This window comes from Phalaenopsis equestris, unplaced genomic scaffold, assembly GCF_001263595.1.
Source record: "Phalaenopsis equestris unplaced genomic scaffold, ASM126359v1 Scaffold217293, whole genome shotgun sequence".
Lineage (NCBI taxonomy): Eukaryota > Viridiplantae > Streptophyta > Magnoliopsida > Asparagales > Orchidaceae > Phalaenopsis > Phalaenopsis equestris.
Window position 1 is genome coordinate 1 of NW_018235828.1, and position 8,109 is coordinate 8,109.

Sequence of the window (8,109 nt, forward strand, 5' to 3'; positions counted from 1 at the left end):
AATTGGCTGATCTCCGCCGTTAATTAATTACTTTTTGTTTGACAGGCATGCCCTCTGAGCCGGTTGGCGGGCCGGTTGGCGGGTTAAAAGTTACCCTATTTTAAAGAACAGCTCAAGCATGGTAAATCGCAATTTGCGTGGACCCGGTCTATTGTAACAAAAATTGTGGACCACGTCGATTTTTAAGCAACGCGGGCTGAGAAAATATTCTGTTTTGGGTGGGCGGGCCGGCGCACGTGAGTGGAGATCCTGTTTTGGAAGTTATGGCTTTAATTGGTGGATTAGTTCAAATTAATAATTAGCAAAATAGCATGATTATGAATAATATTTTAAATATGGCATACTAAAATATTTCGTAAGCAGCCGAAGCTGACATTCTGCTCATACCTAAATGGCCCTTTTGTGCCCAATGTCTCACAAGTTTTGATATGTTAACTTTATAAAAAAGAAATTGCCAAAAGCTTTTTTTTTTTTTGTTTGTTTGGATTTTGTTTGAAAAACTTTTTGCTAAATCACTATGGTTAATATTAAATATATATTTTAAAATAAAAATAAGCATATTTATATGTTATGAGTTCTCATTTTTGTACATAATTAGCATGAGAAATTATTTTTCTTTGAAACTATCATTATTAGTGCCTTATATTTTTCTATCTAGTATTATATTAGAAAATTATGACAAAAATGTTGTTAAAATCAAGTATATGTTATTTTAAAAATCAAAATTTTGTCCCGAAATTAGTTATAAATGTCATATTTTACAAAAAAAAAAAATGTTTAAATTAAAATTTGATCAATTATATACAACATCACATGCTATATTTTTAAATAGATTTTGATAAACTATTCATCAACTCATATTTTTTCCTAAACGCAAGTCTTAATTATTTTATAAAATATAGAATAGTGTATGCACATCTAAAATGTGTCAACATTGATTCTCCTAGAAGAGAATAGTACAACGAAGAGGGCTCACTAATAGAATAGCGTGAGGACAACGTATTTGATCGAATGCAATTCACTCATCGGAGTCAAAAGCTAACAAGACCAGAGCCGATCAAGTCACGAAGAGAACAAAAAGGAGATCAAAGGATCTGGGTCCGAACTTGGAAATTAGAAAAAAAAAAGTTATAAATACATGAAAATTAATATATGTAAAATATATATAATATTTTGTTCAACTCTTCAAAAATAATCTATAAAATTTAACATCATCATGTTATGCAATCTTACTTATAAATAGAAAAGAACATTTTATGATTAAAGAAACAAATTACTTTATAGTTAAATATTAAACATATTAATACATACATGCATGTAACTAACATTGTAATGTTAAATTTAAGAAAACAATATATAATTCACTACAATTAGAGTTCTTTTTTAGTATATAAATGAATTTTAAAATGTGTGCTATAATCTTAAGTTTAAAATGCATGGGCCGACCCGATGGGATTTCATGTTTGGGCCATTATTATTGGAAACAATTATTAGTAGGAGGATGGGCCCCGTGGAGTTAATGAATAAATTAAGTATTAATACTGGTTAGCAATTATTAGATGGTAAAAAGATTAATTAAGTCTTAAGAAGTGATTACTCCATGTACGACCTCATTAAAATATTTGTTTTCTCACTATACTATTTTTTCTGCCAAGGGGCAAAAACGTCAATTTACAAAAACATGCACCAAATCAAATTATGAGATTCTTGAACTAAAGATTAAGCTGTCGTATAACTTTTAAAAGAGTAAATTTGCTTACATCATTTTATATATTCCGAACTTCTTTACAACATTGGCCTATTTTTAGGTACAGCTGCAATTTTGGATTGATAAGGTACAACTGCAATATTGGAATGTGGGGGCATGGGAGCAAGTCCCTTAAATGAGGTTGACCTTATGAATACGATGATTTAAATTTTATAAATAAAAAAATTCAATGATTGTAAAGAGAAATGTTGCCTTCTTCAATGAAGGAGAATATTTGTTTGGCCCCATTTAAGCCCTCATGAATTTTATGATGTCCACCACCTGCCTATTTTATTTTAGGAATATTATTAAAGTCTTTGGAAAAATAAAATAAAATATAAAATTTATTTTGAAAATTGACTTTGATGCTGAGGAATAATTATTTGACAAAATCTCAAGATAAATTATAGATCATGAATTGATTTTGAGTCTATTTCAACATTAGCCGCAAATTATAGAATTTGTATAGAAAATTAATTATTAATTTTAAATAATTATAACTATATTCGATCAGAAAAAAAATAAAATCATAAAATATAATGTTCCTTTTTCCGTTAAAAACATTGACGGAAATTGTCTTGGGCCGAACCGGTGGGCCACCTTTCTCGTGGGCTCCACGCAGTTGATGCAATTTGCAAAATAACATGCATGTAATACAAATTTTCAAACTGTTTTCCACGGCGATTTATAAGCAACGCCGGATTCTGTTTAGGGTCGGCGCACGTGAGGGAATGTCCTGTTTTGGGCCGACCAGTGGGCCACGTTACTCGTGGGCTCCGCGCCGTAAAGAGGACGGCGATTTCTAAGCAACGGCGGCTTGGTGAATATTCTGTTTAGGGTGGGTCGGCACATGTCCGTTTTGGAATTTAATGGGCGGAATTATGTGTAGCATTATAATTAGCAAAATAGCATGACTATGAATAATATTTCAATATTCAGCTCATAAGTATATGGTCCTTTTGTGCCCAATTCTCCGGATATGTTAATTATAAGACTTTATTTTATGCCAAATGCTTTTTTTTTTTTAGATTTTGATTGAAATATTTTTTTTTAATCATGAGAGATAATTTTAAATATCTAATTCAAAAAAAAGTATATTTATTAGTTTTGTCATTGTTTTAGTTTTAGTTTTAATTTTAACTTAATCAACATCATTTTTTTTTCTTCAAAACTTTTATGATTTGTATCTTATTTTTTTATTTAAAATTTAGTATTGAACTGGGAATTCATGAACATAAATGTTGTAAAAATCTGGTACATGTTATTTAAAAATTAAGATTTTGTCCTAAAATTATTATAAATGCCTTTTATAAAATATATATAGAAAATTAATTATTAATTTTAAATAATTTAAATTATATCCGATGAGATAAAAAAAATAAAAAAATTATAAAATATAAACTCCGCATGAACTCGGTCTATCCAAAATTTTTGAAGCACGGCCGAGTCAGAGGGTGGGCCCGGTACACGTGGAAAAAGCTTAGCAAAATGGCTTGCCTGTATTAAAATAGCGTTGACGGAAATTATTTTGGTCCTATCCTGCGGGCTGCATTTCTTGTGGGCTCCGCGATTGTTAAGCAAGGCCGTCTTGCTGAATATTCTGTTCAGAGTTTTGAGCCGAACCGGTGGGCCACGTTACTCGTGGGCTCCGCGCAAGTTATAGCTAATTTACCGCGGAGATTTTTAAGCATCGCCGGGTTGGTGAATATTCTGTTTAGTGTGGGTCGACCCACGTGAGGGAATCTTGGGTGGTCGGCGCCGAGCCAGGCCACATTTGCTTTGTAGTCGGCTTCATTTAAAAAAAACACTACTCATTACCCTTACAAAAATATACATCCAATCATGCGATTCCAGACGGGCCCCACTACCTGTAAACTTAATTAATAGATATGATTATTTTATTACCGTACGTATCAAATTTCCTTGCACGATGGACCCGTTTTTAGGTACACCTGTCAATTTTTGGATAAAGTACAACTGCTGTGAAGGGAGTTTGACTATAATTATACCTTTGAGAAGATAATGATTTTAAATATATATAAAAAGTTTTTAATGTTTCAAGGAAAGGAATGTTTGTTTGTTCCCTTTCAAGGTGTCATGAAATGTATGATGTCCGCCATCTGCTTCTTTTATTTTATTTTATTTGACTTTTTGAGTTGACCTACTCGATTGAAAATAACTATTTTTAAAATAAATAATTAAACTTAAAATGGAAATTTTATCAGGGATCAGACTGAGCTTTTTCATTTTTTTTTAATTTTTATATAAATGAAATTTATATATTTATTTTTATCAATTTTCATTTAACTTTGAGGCTATTTGGGTTGCTAAAAAATGATGCAAGACTAAAAATAATACATAATATAATATATTTGCATTATTCTTAAAATGTTTGGTTCAATGTAAAAAAAAATGTAGATATTTGTTTCTTCAATTAAAATGAAAACAATGCAAAATACGAGGTCGATGTAGAGCTGCAACGACGGGTGCCCACAATGAGTGATGATGATGGTCGGTCTTTACTTATCCTAAGTGCTCTATTTCTTTGGCGTGATTTCCAGACATTTTTTTGTTGTACATTTAAATTTAATAAGAATTTGCATAAATGGTTTGTTATCAATTCATGTGACACATCAATTTCAAAATAATAATTGTTTTTTTTTCGTTTTCAATCCCTTGATATGTTTATCATTATCAAGATATATAAAGAATTTTGTAAATATATCTTTTTTCACAACTACAATTATTAGAATATGATTGTTGCAAATAGTTCTTAAAAAAAGTACATTTACATACATACCTCACAATTCTTATGTTTTTATATATCTAACACATAATTTTTTTTTATATTTACATGCCTAACCCTCAAATGGTTAATATTAGATCAAGCATTTCACTATTACTTACTATTTAAAAGTAAAATACATATTTTCATGCGCTGTTTTATGAGACTCGGGTGTTATGCATAAATGTTAATATGAAAGTTTAGGTATTAGATTTGTCAAAAATATAAGTATTTCTTGGTGATTGTGCATTAGCTATTTTGCACTAAAAAAATTAGGAGTTTCATATATTTAGACAAAATTATAATAAATTGTACTCGAAAAAATAAGGAGTTTCTGCTTTTTTGAACAAATTTCCATAATAATATTGGAAATTAGAAAAAAATATTAATTTGATATTATGTGAAATTGAATTATTAAATTTTTATAATGCTTTTAATCGGCCGAAAAATATGAAAATTTGATCCGAATGATAATTATTGAATCCAGTGCTTAAGACAGCATGAGAACATCATCTATTTATAAATTATTATTATTTTAAATATTTATAAATATATTCCTTCAGGCCTTATCGAAAATTTTGGAATATAATGCATTTATGCTTTTAAATTCACAAATTATCGGTAACTGCATATCGGGTCGGAGCCGGTCATCCTAAACTTGGCTAAAGGCGGTCTCTCTAATTCCGCTAAACCCGGTCTTTATAACGTGGTGGAACCGATTTACAGAATTATTCAAAGCAAAGCAGAGTCGGACTCGGAGCCGCGGACCGGGTGCACGTAGAAATAATTAGCAAAATGACCCACCTAGACATAATATTACAAATTTAGCAACAAAATGGAAATCCTTTTCCGGTCAATTTGTGCCCTGCTAGCTTGAAAACTGTCCATAAACAATTATTTATGTACACTCAAATATGCATAGAAGAGAAATTTTATTAAAAATTTTCTTGTTTAGCCGAGTCTTCTCGTCAAAATAGTAAAATCGAACTCTCATACTGTAGTGTTTTAGTCGAGTCAACTTGTCAAAGCAATAAAATCGAACCCATGTATCGTCATATCTTAGTTGAGCTCACTTGCCAAAAATGATTGGATCAAATCCACTTGTCAAAAAGGTCAAATCGATGCCCTTACACAAGTGGCTCGATTAAACCCACATGCCGAAGTAGTTGCAGAAAAGACTGATCCAACCATCACCACTTAACTCAATAACATAATCTAACCATCTGCATATGGGCAACAATTTCAGGGAGTCATTATGATCGACAATGACATTCGTTATCAGCTTATTAAAGACGTTGCCCGATGTTGAGGACCAAGTCCTTTTACCCATATATCGAGGATGCATGTCATGTTGACAATATGCGATATTAGTTAGAAATACATAGGATCGACATAACAATCCTTCCAACACTATAGAAAGACATCGAGTTAATACATGGATGTAATGTGCTATTATTTTATAAGCTCTCTCTCTCTCTCATTCATAAAAAAGGGGGAAAAAGATCTCCATGAAGATTTTCTATCTTTGAGCACACATCTCTCCCCCTCTCCGGTAAATTTCATAGCAAAGCGAACTTTCAAGGAGTCATCTCTCTCGATATGCTCGAGATGTGTAATCAGTATATTTCTCACGACTTCATCAAAGGAAATATGTCCATATCTCTCTCTTTCTCTCAACAACCTCTCTATGATGCAAGATTTTTTTAAGATGTTGTGTGTACTCGAGAATGATACGAAATCTTTCATCATAAAAAGATTTAATAGTTTAATTAAAAAGAATTACCTTTGTTATTGTCTTCTCTCCTTCAGCTTCACATTATATAAATATATTTCAATTTTATACTTTATTTTTTTAACTAAATTGCTATCTTATTTCCTTATTTATTATATCAAAACTATAAATTTATGACTGCAAATGTTCTTTAACTATGACAAAAATGTTTTAAAATAGAAAATCTTATCACTAAAAAACTATAAATTAAAATCATTTAACATAAGAATTTAAAATAACTTAATTAAACGCATAGTTTAAATTTTGAAATGTTATGCATCATAATTTCAAAAATATCCCGTTAAAAATATATATATAGCAATATGTGCTGACTTAATTTTTTTAATTACAGATTTAATTAATTAGTAAAATTCTCGGATTCATATTTGTACATTATTGATGCAAACACACAAATAAGATATATGTGAAAGTTCTAAAATAAAAAAGGGGGCATTGACATACATGCTATCCAATTCTTATATATTTACATTTTTGACCCTTGGGATTTACTTTTTATATTTATAGCACTGAAATATTTCAATCCACATAAAAAATAATATTAATTAAAATTTTAAAACATAAATCCATTTTTATACATAAATAAAATGACATATATGCAAGTAAAAATTAAATTTTACATGTTATATGTGTAAATACATAGAAATTGAGTGATTTTTATGTAATTTTTTTAAATAAAAATATGATAGAACTATTTTTTAGTCAAAGACTGTTGAATATGATTAATGAGTTCTTTTTTTGCTGCCCTAATTTCAACTGAATTCATTAAGAATTTAACTGCAAAGTTAAAGCAATAAAAAATAATTAATTATTAAGAAGTCAATAATGAATTTGTTACTTAATTAAAAATTAATTCCTCCATTATTCTATGAGACAAAAAAAAAATGAAAGATTCCTCGCTCTACATCAGCTTTACTGCAATAATTTATATATTTATTTATTCGCATCATTATTATTAGTATTATTTATATTGCAACCCCTTACGAAGTTGACCAAAAGTTAGTTACGCAGGGTATATTAGTAAATTTGTATTTAAGAATATAATGATTATAAATTTTTAAAAGTGCAGAGAGAATTTTTGCCTCAGTCAAAGAAAGAGAATGTTAGTCTGTCCCCTTCATGCCGTCATAAAGTAAATGACGCTGGCCATGTGTTTTTTATTTATTTTTTCAAAGATTAAGACCCTTGAGCAAAAATAAAAAATCAATAATTTGGACCAATTGTATTGTTTCCTTGTGCATTTCTATACGAAGCCTTTGCATATGTGTTTCAGAGTACTCCTTTATCATCTCATCCAACAGGAATAGTTCTTCTAATTCCATAATTTTTTCTAGAAAATTTTTCTCTTGAATATCATTCAAAGGGATTTCGGATTGCCTAGTATTCCACCAATTAATAACCCAAGTTTCTAGACATTTATTAAATGAGAGAGAAACCCACCAGGACAAAACGATTATAGACACAAGATATGGGAGTTTCAAATTTCACTTTTGACTTTAGGATAACATTTTTACTAAATTTCACTCTCTAATATATATAGAATTTAATGGGCGTATATGCATATATATAAGGAAATCGGTATTTGGTAGTGGCCCAAATATCGATTTCTCGTACCTACCGATTTCTCATGCGCTGGGCTCCATGATGAGAGCCCGCACCATGTGCCTAAATATTCTAGAACCAAATGTCACTAGAGATCGAACCCGTGATCTGAGGGGACTTAAAGTGAACACTGCTAACCAACGGGGCACGACTTACGACACCACTAAATTTCACTATATATATATA